Raw genomic sequence first — 12645 nt, 5'->3', positions numbered from 1 at the left:
GCAACACATGCCATTTTCCTGGTAGAGCAATCCACAATATGCTTTGCTAATGAGTCGCTTGTGGAAAATGCATTGTGGCACTGAAGGCAAATATTCTGTTTACCATAATGCTTACTCAGTTTGAATGAAAGGAGTCAAGACATATCTCTGACTCACATGTAATGATTTTTACTAGCCCCAAGCAAAATAGCAGCAGGTTCACATGCAGCTTACACTGATCGGAAAATTCAGGGAACTCAATATTGTCAAAGTTATAAAATCCACAAGTGTCAGTATCTCTGCCATATTGAGATGGACGATGTGGATGATCCTTGTAATTGTAATTTTCCTCACAAGCCAGGATTGACCATGCACAAAAATAGTTGTCTTTAATATTTTGGACATTAATACATGACTTCTTACCAGCTGTATCTTTAGGCAGCTTAATATAGCTGGACCCCTCATTTATCAGACTAAAGATGTGTATGGATGCTGAAGTATAGTACTTGGCTGAGTGCTTTATATGAGCCTCAAACTTCCATCTTGGAAAGCTTGGCCTGTGTAGCACTCAAGGTGGAATCATGGAACCACTTAGCAAATGAAGTGCTCCGTGATACCATGCCACATTTTTCCTAAATGTAGAGACTGCTTGTCTCCTCAACACTGGCGGCCTGTTTGGGAGAATGAGTGAGTTCACAGCACTGCACTTAATGGTGGAGTAGTGTGGATCATTAATGATTTTGAGGAGCTCTGTTTCCAGAACAGGAAGGTATACTTTCAGAAAACTGATCAGCTCTCTGTGCTCTCCTGCTGCATTCTCTATACGAGAAAATGAGATGCAGTACTCAAATTCATCCTCAGTCACTTTGTAGTGTAGCTGTGGCATCTCATTATTAATCTGGTGTCCATCTATAAGTGTTGGAACCTTAATAGTGACAACTATTTATTTACAGCTCATACAAAATATATACCTGTTTCAAAGTTTTACTGACATTCAAAGTTGTCACCAGCATTGTGTATAACCCATTGCCAGTGATGTGGAAGTCGTAGGATACCCTTAGCAGTGCCAATTGTGTTGACAGTTCGAGCAGTGCAATCTATTGCCCGACGAATTTGAAGCAGTTCTGAAGCGAATGACGTGAAGTGTTTCCTTCAGTTCAGAAATCGAGTTGAACTCATGAGGGCTGAAGTCAGGGGAGTGCAGTAGGTGGTATAGCACTTAGCAGCCCCATCAGTCAAACAAATCAGTAACAGCTTGTACCATACGTGCTTGAGCATTGTCCTGCAAAATGATGGTCAGGTCCTGCAGAAAGTGTCATTATTTCTGTCTCTATGCTGTTCATTTTTGGAACACAACCTATGACCAGCTTAGAGACAGAAGTGATGACACTTTCTGCAGGACCTGACCATCATTTTGCAGGACAATGCTCAAGTACATACAGTGCAAGCTGTTACTGATTTGTTTGAATGATGGGGCCGATAAGTGCTATACCACCTACTGCACTCCCCTGACTTAAGCTCTCAGGAATTCAACTCGATTTCTGAACTGAGGGAAACACTTCACAGCATTCGCTTCAGAACTGCTACCAATTTGTCATGCAATAGACCGCACTGCTCAAATTGTCAACACAACTGGTACTGCTAAGAGTATCCTATGACTTCCACATCGCTGCCAACGGGCTATACACAATGCTGGTGACTACTTTGAAGGTCAGTAAAACTTTGAAACATGTATCTACTTTTTATGAGCTGGAAATAAATAGTTGCCACTATTAAAGTTCCAACCCTCATATAATAGGATGGGAGAGAGAACTGTGGCTAACCACAGGATCACTATTACTACCACTATGACTAGCAGCCAAGGACTGCAGCCATCCTATGAGTGCAGCTGGCTGTGGGGTGGAGCAACAGGTATGTAGTGTGGTGGCACATCCCTATGAGGGCACCAATTCAGACGAGGAGGAACAGATGCTGCATCGTGCCGGGAGGAGCACCTGGGTTGCTGTGATGGCTACTGTGAGCTGCCCGCAACCCACAGTCCTGATCTGGTTGCCAGCAATAGCGGTGACATAGTGGCCTGAGAGGAAGAAATCCATGGCCGCCAGAGGGATGTCGCGGTGGTGTGAGCAGATGGGGAGGGGTGGCAGTGACAGTGGTGACAATTCAGGGATGGCGGTGGCTGAGAGGGCGACTGCTCATGTGGATGCAAGCATCATTCTGGTGGGCAAAGCATGCCACACAGGTTCACATTTTGGCAATGCCATCTTCCTGTGCCCCAGCACCTGTGCCACAGCATACTGTGTGGATGACAGAGTGAATCACACCCCCAGCAGTGTCAGCTCGTCAGATGCAGAGAAAGAGTAACAAAAAATGGCTACACATGTTAAAAACCTGCCGTCGGCTGCTGTAAAGAAAGAAAGAACGTTGATTATATGTCCTAAAAAAAAGAAAGATGCATGCATAAATTACCTGAAGCAGGGGTGATGGTTACCCTGACTCCACAATGACACCACATCCCTAAGATCAGTAGCGGCTGCGTCCACACAGTCAGACATCTCTGGCTCAAATTCTCAAAGCAGCAGTTGCCACTGTGGCATGGTTGCACCAACCCTGCTCGTCAATATCGGTTACAACAACAACAGCATACTGATTTGAAAAACAAATTACATTATAAAAACAATTTAATGAAAGGAATATGTACTTACACGACATCTGTGATAGGTTTATTGGGGGTAGTGCATTGCACCCCTTAACCTCTTGAAATCACCTACAACAGCAAGACTATATACACACACGGAAAATACAACACTATGAAAAGTGGAATTGCGACTGGAGGATGCTCTAGGGGTTGTACAGGACCACCCCCATGCTCGCTGGCTAGCTCTCTATCAGCATCCAGATGCTAGCCAAGCTCAGTCAGCATTTCTCGATTAAATACAGCTACAATAATTGGAAAATTTTTCTAACAAACATATACAATGTAATTCGTTTTAACAAAAATATACTACGAAATTCGAACATACGAAAACATACTACGAAATAATGAAAATATGTACTTACATGGAAATTCCTCCTCAGAGTGCCTCAAGACATTTGCTGCTGCTGGTGCTGCCACTGTCATTGCTGCTGTTTGCTGCTGCTGATCGCTTCTTGGTGTTAGACATACTATAGGCAACTCGACAAAAGAGTTGGACGGATGCACTAGTGACAGTGCCAACTGAATAGCAGAATGGAGATGAGTGTGGAGGAGTTAGGGCTTATGTAGACTCGAGCTCTGCCGACTAATTTGATGGGTACCAATAGGAACACACTAGGTGTTGCTGTGCCACAGAACGCAGGTGATGCATCAACCATTTCTTCTTCTTTGAGGAATTTCTTTGTCAGTGTTCACCAGTCCTCTCTGGAGAACTTGTTGTTGGCTACACCAAAGCGGGGGTCAGCATCTTGATGTGTGCGACATAACTTTTCTGGACGACTTTGAAGCATGCGCACGCGCTCACGTGTGTGTGTGGGTGTGTGTGTGTGTGTGTGTGGAGAGAGGAAACGCACTGTCCTTGCAGGAACCACTTCGTGCTTTTGTGTGTGTCTTTCAGGTGTGCAGGTGGTCACCATCCTCCCAAGAACAATAGGACAAGCTGAGGAATTCCTCAGAGTACTCACTTGTGTGTGACGACAGGAAATGCGGCGTTCTGCGTCGGTCTTTCCAGGAAGGCCTTTGAAACTGCTGTTACAGGTCTGCCGGTTCAAACAAGCTTGAGTGTTGCAGACAGGATGCAGGAAGTACTGTTGTATTGTTAAGTGAGCACTCCTTCCATTCCTCTTTGATGCAACCGTTACAACTCAACCGACCACATTAAAGTGAGAGTGTTACACTAATCTGGTCTGTGCTGACTGCTACAGCCATGCAGAAGAGGGCTGCTCAGTTGCTGCTGGGATACTGGCAGTTCTTCGTATTGTACTGTCCCTATTAACACACACCGATAAAACGAATATCGCACTAGACTAATGTCGGATCGTTCTGTCGAATGGACACATAAAATTCCATTTTAAAAATCATCTGATGAAAAATTGACCTGATGTAGCACAATCATTTGCGACCGCGCCATGCCAGCGATGAAGCCAGGGTGAAATATCCACACAATTCCTCATATTTCATAAACGGTTACGGATATCGAAATGAGATTTTGGCAAATGATAGCACGCAAAGAGGAGAGTATTTTACCATATCGTTATTACGTAAAACTTCATTACCCACCGTTTTATTTGAGTAACTGCAGACTTTTTCGGTGAAAGAATGTAATTTTGAAGGGCCATTAACACCTGGTGAAACGAGAAATGCTGTTCCTTTTGCACTAACGTATGTGAAGACATTACACGTTTTTTTGTACTAAAGTTTTCCACAGTTTCTCACTTAAGAAACCACTGTTTCAGAACTCTCATGCAGCTGTGTCTGCACAACATGTTAGGACAATGTAAACTCCCCTCTGTTTTGGCAAAAGAGGCAAGTTTTCGTATGGCAACCAGAAAAATGTGTAGGTTTTACTCAAAATTCGCCACTCATAACACTTCTTCGAAAGTTGCAAAGGTTAACAAGCCAGGCGAAAATAAATCGCTGCGTTTTCGGCAGAATTCTTTTTAGATACTAATGAAAGCAGAGGTGACAGTAGATCTTTTTGAATGGTCATCATGCAAGTGTGGGCATGGAGGGGCCCCACTTAATATTTTTTAAAAATGTGAGCATAGGCTTCACCTTAGAACGGAACTTTTCCCTCAAGCACTCGACATTTCCCCTACAGCACTCTGAGCGGCGACCCACCGCTGCCGCTCTCCCCGCGATTCCCCAGCCGACTGTGCATCTGGCGGTGACGGCATTTTCACTAACTCGCAACTTCAGATTATAACCACATGCACACAACAACAAATACGTATCATACACAAATATAACACATGCATTAGCAACATCACTTCAAAACCACCTAGCTCAGACAGAAAGCGTAATGGGAAAGTCCAATGGCCTTTCAAATAATACATGGGCAATTGCCCACCATGAGAATAGCAACGTCACTGGCAATGGCAACGGCATTTTGCGCGCTCTATATAGTGAGACTGACTGACACATGGTATGTCCTCAACATCTGGGATTATAAACTCAGTGTAGTTGAACCTATGATAGCAGATCACTGTGCGCTAGTAATGGAAACCAGTATGAGGAGCAAACTGCAGATAAGTACATGGCATTCAGACTACGCATTCAAAAGAAAATTTGTTAAAGAAGAGAGACTAAATGATCTCAAAGCAGCTCTGTCTTGTGTAAACCGGCAGCAGCAAATTGCAGAGTTAGTAGGCAGTGATTCTTTCTTACGTCTGTTCCAAACCTTAAAAGCAATATTTAATGACATGTTTCCGGTAAGACCAGTGAAGAATCCTGTGGACAAATCACAAGGCAGGCAGAAAGTTATCAATGTGAAACAATGATATACACCCGAGCTCAATAAATTGAAGTGTATTGTAACAATGTGCAAGGACCGAATGAAATCAGCTTTAGACATTCCAGCTTAAGAATTACATAACAACAACTACCTAAAAGCCAAAAAGGTATAGGAAGGCAGTAGAGGAAGCAAAAAAGAAATATAATGATACATACATTAAAGAGGCCCAAAATCCTTGTAAAGCTGCCTGGAATCTTGTAAATGAGAACAAAAAGAAGACTAACTCCTGCTTAAATTCATGAAGCCCTGATGACTTCAATGAATATTTTGTCAGAATAGTGGAAAAGACAGTGAGTGAAATTCCACACTCTGACCTAGATCCGACTGCAAACATAAGAAATGCAGACAGTTGCAGTATTCAATACTGGAAGGAAGTACACCCTGAAGACATGATAAAAATTGTGAACTCCTACAAACACTCAGAAAGTGTAGACATCTATGGCATGTCCTGCACACTGCTAAAGAAAATTATTGCAGAATTAGCTCAGCCACTAGCCATAGCAATAAACAAATGTCTGTCTTCTGGTGTTTTCCCAGACTTCCTTAAACTGGCGCGCACAGTAGCAATACATAAGAAGGGGGATCCATGCGAGGTGTCCAGCTTTATACCAATCTCAGTGGTATCAGTACTAGCCAAAGTTACTGAGTTTGTGATGCACTGCCTGGTACTGAATTACTTTGTGGAAAACAACTTATTCCAAAACACACAGCCCGGATTCCGCAAAGGGAGATCAACAGTGACAGTCACACTGGACTTATTAAAAAGATTCGACAGAGTTTTGAAGAGAGAGAGAGTGTGACACTGACACTCTGTGACCTCAGCAAAGCCTTTGACTGCATCTCGCACACAACACTAACAGCCAAGTTAAGATGCTATGGTGTTGGAGGTGTTGTTCTATCAACACTCCAATCTTATTTGGAAAACCGAAAGCAGGTAGTATCAGTGCACAGAGCAACTTCTCTTGAACAAAAACTGAAACATGGAGCACCCCAAGGATCAGTCTTAGGACCTCTCCTATTCCTCATATATGTCAATGATACGAGCTGTAATAGTCAAATGTTGCAGTTTGCAGATGACACTACCCTTGTTGCCAAAGGACATACAGCCGCAGAAGCTGTTGGTGCATCAAATTTGATGTTTGAAGAAATAAAAGAATGGTTCATCATAAATAAAATGAAGATCAATGAAGAAAAAACCCAACATTTGATATGCAGTCTAACCAACATTGAAGAGCAAGAAAACATGAAGACTGTCAGACTACTGGGCTTCAAGATTGACAGCAAACTCTCCATGAACGATCACACTGCATATGTATGCACCAAACTTTCTCATGTGATATACCTCCTGAGGAAGCTGAAGAGGGTAATAACTGACCAGTTTCTCACAATAGCCTACCATGCACTCTTCCACAGCCACATTAGCTATAGACTGTTGTTGTGGGGACACTCCTCAGGCTGCAAAGATGTGTTGCTATTAAAAAAAAAAAAAAGCCATCAGGATTGTATCCTCTATCAAAAGACTGGACCACTGTCAGCCTATTTTCACCAGGCTAGGCATAATGACTGTTTTTAGCCAGTATGTGTTTTTCTGCCGCATTTATATAGAAGAAAATCAAAGGAATTTTAGTATAAGATAAGAAATACATAATCATGACACTCGCTGTAAGAGGAACATTGAAGTGCCAAGGTGTCGCCTATCAAGTAAACAAGACAGCTTTCCAACAGTCACCCTAAAAATGTACAATCAACTGCCTCCAGAATTGAAATCGCTGCCACCTGAACTATTTCGGAAAAAAAATTGCTCAGGTCTTGAAACAACATCCACTATATTCCTTGGAAGAGTTTTTCAACAGTGGTTCTAATGTATGGACAAAATAATAAATATTGTTATGTTTTATATATACTTTTGCCTAAATTTAATCTTCTTTTTATGTTCTCAGTTAACTGCACATTTAATTTTGTGTTTTACTTAAAGTTCATATTTTGCCGAAACGAAACTTTATGTGTGTAATCTACATGGTTTTGTAAACATTTTGCTTTATGGTATTTTCATTTGCTGCTATGAAGTTTTACTTTCCTGTTTGGTTATATTTCATTTTCTCTATGTTCTATGTGCTCTGCATAAATATTTTCTTTTATTTCTAATATAAATTTTGTATATGGTGTTGCATAAATGTTAGTTGATAAACATTGTATTTGTGACGCAGTCTGTCCAGCCATGGCTGGTAAACGACGAAGATACAGTAATAATGTAATAAAGGGCCCCGCAGAACACGCAAGATCGTTGCTAACCCCATTTCAGCAGCGCGGAGAGAAACATCGCCAGTGGACAGACACAGTAACAGACTTTCCAAATAAACACTGATCTACTTTGCCAGACAACATGTGACAGTGTTCCACCAATCATAACTCATATGACTGCTGTAGCGCTCCGCCGACCTGACTTATAAGCACGCTTAGACTGTCAGGCAGTGGTTACCAACTGCTAGGAGCAGCTCCGGCCAGTACTTATGCTGGCTCTAGCCTTGTATTCACTCGCCATAGTCTCAGTAGCACATTGTATTTTGTAGACTAGTTTTTGTCAGTATTTTCTTCCATTGTCTTGTTTTTCTTATCTGTTTTGCTATAGTTGTGGCGTTTCTTTTTGTTTGTTCGGCGTTTAAAACTTAGTGTATGCCAAGAAGGCTTTTTTCTTTCTTTAATTGTGATAAAGTGTGTACAAATTGACTGTTAGTTCTTTCCTGCCGACCGCAAGACACTACGGTTATTGATAAGGAGAATGAGATTTTCAATTTCGAACGGAATGGCCTCCTCTGAGGAACTTCTTCTGTCCTTGGTGGAAACTCTACAGCAGATTCAGGCAATGTTCACTCGTCCAGAAATTCGCTCCCACTCGCCAGCGTTGCAAGAAGTAGCCCATAGGGTCGATTCCATCGCAGGTAAATTGAACTTGTTGCTCGTGGCTCCACTGACATTTCCAGTTTCGATAGGTCTGTTGAACCATGGTCAAATTATGTCTAACAGTAGGAACAACATTTACTGGCACATGGGATCCACGACGAAAATCGAAGTTGGGATTTTTTTTAGCGACATTCGGTCCACAGGTGTATCGTTTAATTCAACAATTGAACCCTGAACAGTCCCCAAGAGATCTCTATTTTACTCACATTAAGGACTGCCTTTTTGAGTACTTTGATGCTCAAATACACGTCACCTCCTCCCGTCAGACTTTCTTTTATTGTCAAATGTCTCCAGGTCAGACTTATTGGGAATGGATTACGATTCTCCAGGGTCTCTCCCACAATTGTAAATTCTGGTGGGCCAACGTCGCCCGCAAGTAGTCTTATGCCTCTTCATTGATTCGTGATATGGTGGTGTTTCATGCACCAGACGAGGGCCTTCGGGCTGATATTTTGAAGTTACAGGACCTGTCCCTCGGCACCTGTCTGCTGATCATTCATGCATTTGAACAGTCTCACTGACTACAACCACTGCGTCTTGATCCAGCTGTTTTTGTGGCTCGCTAGTGCCGAGAGGGAGCCTCGTCGATCCTTTGGCCCACTCCATAACAGGGAGTCTTTCACCCGGCTTCCATCCTGTCCAGACTTTTTCTGGATTCACTAACGGTCAGAGTGCCCCCAGCGGTGAGCAAGTTGCATGGCTTGCAGCTGAGCGGGCTATATCGCCGTGGTGTGTAAGGCTGCACAGAAACATCACATCTATGCCACGCTTCCTGCAGATGCAGAGGCTCACCACAAATCGTCACCTCAGGACTTGAAAGCCTCACATTCCACTGATGACCAAATATTCTCCATCATTCCTCAGTCGGGTGCCCATTTTCTCATTGCCTTGGAGGTCACACATATTCTGGTGGTCTTCCAAATTGACCCGGCATCATCCGTCTCTCTTGTGGATGGTGCCACTTACCAATGTTTGGGCTCACCGGCTTTATCCACATACACCCACATGTTGTACAGTTCAGTAATCACTCTATACCCATTGACGGCATTTTCTCCACACACATCTCTTACAACAACCATTCCTTCATCACTCAGTTTTTGGTGGACAGATCCCCTGGAGATACTAATTTTCTGGGTGTGGACATTTTTGGTCATCTGGTGTTATCAGTGCAGGATATGGTACAAGCGGTGTCAAAGCTTTGGCGCTGGTTTTTGCCCTTACAAAGTTCTACGATTTCATGTATGGTCATCATTTCACACTGCAGACCAGTCACAAACCTTTGGTTTCTTTGTTTCACCTGAGTGCTGCAGTGCCCACCCGGACGGCACGCCGCCTCCAGCGTTGGGCACTCTTGCTGGCGATGTTCAACTATGATATTGCCTACCGCACCTCTGAACAGCACACAAACGCAGATTTTCTGTTCCGGCTGCCTGCTAGGTCAGACCGTGAGTTTGACACTTCCCCCTAGATTGTTTCCATGTGGACCCAGACATGGACACAGCTCTGGATGCGCTTCCATTGGATGCCAATGTGGTCCAGAGGGCCACGCTCAGGATCAGACACTGCAAGCTCTCTGCCACCAAATCACTGTGGGTTGGCTGACCAGCCATCATAGCGTCCACAATGCAGAAGTCCAGCACTTTCGGGATCATTGGCACAATCTCTGTTTCTGCAGTGGCGTTATCCTTTTACATAGAGATTCCGATGTTCCCCAGGTGGTCACCTGCATGCGTTGCGCCGCCATTTCCTCGACCTTCTCCACGCTGATCATTGAGGCATCGTCCTCACCAAAAATCTGGCCCGCCAACACCTTCATTGGCGCCGTATGGATAAAGACATTGCCTCCCTCGTGTCAGCCTGCACCACATGCCAAACATGTCAGGCAGCACCCCTGCACCAGTATTTTTCATGGCCGGATGCTGCTGCTTCATGGGAATGTCTCCATTTGGATTTTGCAGCGCCATTTCATGGTTCCCATTGGCTCATACTGATCGACTCCAGGTCGGGATACGTTTATGTCTCCCGTATGATGAACACCACTTCTACTGAGACTATTAAAATTCTCCAGTGCCTCTTTGCTGTCAAGGGACTCCCCAAAACGACTGTTACGGATAATGGTCGGCAGTTTACTTTGACCGAGATGAAGCAATTCTGTACTGCCAATGGAATTTCCCTCGTCCATACTGCCCCATTTCACCCTACGTCAAATGGCCGGGCGGGACGTTTTGTGTGGACATTCAAGACCCAGCTGGATAAGCTGCTGAGCCATCTCCCGCTGGAGGAGGCCGTGCTTCTTTTCTTGACTACGTACTGTGCCGTCCCCCATGCTGGTAAAAGTCCAGCGGAGATACTTAACGGTCAAACATTCTGCTCCCCCCTTATCTGTCCTGGTTCCCGAGGCTTCTCACCCTCCCACCTGGATGGCAACGCACTACTTTCACGTCGTGCAGGAGGTCTGGGCATGGACGTTCTCTCATCTACGAATCGGCATGGCTTTAGAAGGCGTCGCTCGTGTGCAAACCAGCTTGCTCTTTTCTCACATACCTCGAACTATAGGAGAAGTGCAACAGAATCCACTATGTTATCCTCGACGGCTTTTGTTCATCGGAGGCAGGAGTAACATTAGGAGTGCCCCAGGGAAGTGTGATAGGACTGTTGGTTTTTTCTGTACACATAAATGATCTGGCACACAGGGTGGGCAGCAACCTGCGGTTGTTCACTCATGATGGAAAATTTTTGGAAATTTGTGGTAAGTTCCTATGGGACCAAACTGCTGAGGTCATCAGTCCCTAGGTTTACACACCGCTTAATCTAACTTAAACTAACTTACGCTAAGGACAACACACACCCATGCCTGAGGGAGGACTCAAACCTCTGGAGAGGGAAGCCGCGCGACCCGTGACAAGGCGCCCAAGATCGAGTGGCTACCCCGCGCGGCTTGCTAATAATGCTGTGGTGTACAGGAAGGCGTCGAAATTAGTGACTATATGTTGATACAAGATGATCTAGACAAAATTTGTAGTTCATGTGATGAATGGCAGCTGGCTCTTAATGTACAAAAACGTCAGTTAATGGGGATGAATAGGAAAAACAAGTCCGTAATGTTCGGATACAGCATTAGTAGTGTCCTGCTTGACACAGTCATGTCGTGGTTGTAGATTTAATTTCAGTATTGACATTAATGATACATTCTCTCGTGGTAATGGTTGGCTCACTGTAGCCATAGTACGTGGTGGTACGGGAGTTTCTAATGTACCTGGACTTGAAAGTTTTGTTGATAGAGACATTATTGCCTATCGTACCTACCATATGGCAGAACTTGCTAGTAAAGACTTTGGTAAATCTGCTTACATGTCGCCTTCAGCATTGTCTTTGTATACTCGTAATAAGAGAAAAATATCTGTAAATGAGTCTGTATTCATTTGGGTTAAAGGCAAAGGAGTATGTGAATATGTAAAGTTTGTTGGTGACTGTACTTTGTATTTTCATAAATAAATTGATCATTATGCAAACCAATCTGTGGCGTCAGCCATACACCGGACATGTGTACATCACGAACCGGGGGCTCAAGGAGGCAACGGTTTTGTTTTTTTATACACTTGTCGCTTGACCTTGATGACGTCACGCAGCCGCGGCCGGCTGACGCAATCGTGGCGGCGCGCCAGCGGGCGTAGCGTTGCGAAGCGGTATGAAATGCAACAAGCATGTGAGGATTGTGGTAGGAAAGGTGAATGGTCGAGTTTCGTTCATAGGGAGAATTTTAGGAAAGTGTGGTTCATGTACAAAAGAGACAGCATAAAGGACACTAGTGCGACCTATTCTTGAGTACCACTCGAGTGTTTGGGATCTGCAGCAGGTCGGATTGAAGGAAGATATTGAAACAATTCAGAAGCAAGTTGCTAGATGTGTTACTGGTAGGTTCGATCAGCATGCAAGTCTTACAGATATGCTACAGGAGTTCAAGTGGGAATCCCCGGAGGGAAGAGAACGATCACTTCGAAGAACACTACCGAGAAGGTTTAGAGAGCCGACATTTGAAGCTGACTGCAGAACAATCCTCCTGCTGCCAACATACGTTTCGCGTAGGGGCCACTAAGATACAAGAAATTAGGGCTCTTACGGAGGCATATAGACAGTCGTTTTTCCGTCACTCTATCTGCGAGTGGAACCGGAAAGGAATCGTCTGGTTGTGATAAAGGGTACTGTCCACCATGCA

The 12645-nt window shown here is 44.2% G+C and overlaps 1 protein-coding gene across 1 annotated transcript in view; it reads right to left on the bottom strand.

Annotated features, from left to right (window-relative positions):
* The window catches only part of LOC126481762 (macrophage mannose receptor 1-like), a 101196-nt gene that overhangs the window by 48126 nt on the left and 40425 nt on the right, over window positions 1-12645 (bottom strand). The gene's annotated exons all lie outside the window — the stretch shown is intronic.

This window comes from Schistocerca serialis, chromosome 5, assembly GCF_023864345.2.
Source record: "Schistocerca serialis cubense isolate TAMUIC-IGC-003099 chromosome 5, iqSchSeri2.2, whole genome shotgun sequence".
Classification (NCBI taxonomy): Eukaryota; Metazoa; Arthropoda; class Insecta; order Orthoptera; family Acrididae; genus Schistocerca; species Schistocerca serialis.
The sequence above is the reverse complement of the archived record's forward strand: the minus strand, read 5'-3'. Positions and strand labels throughout refer to the sequence as shown.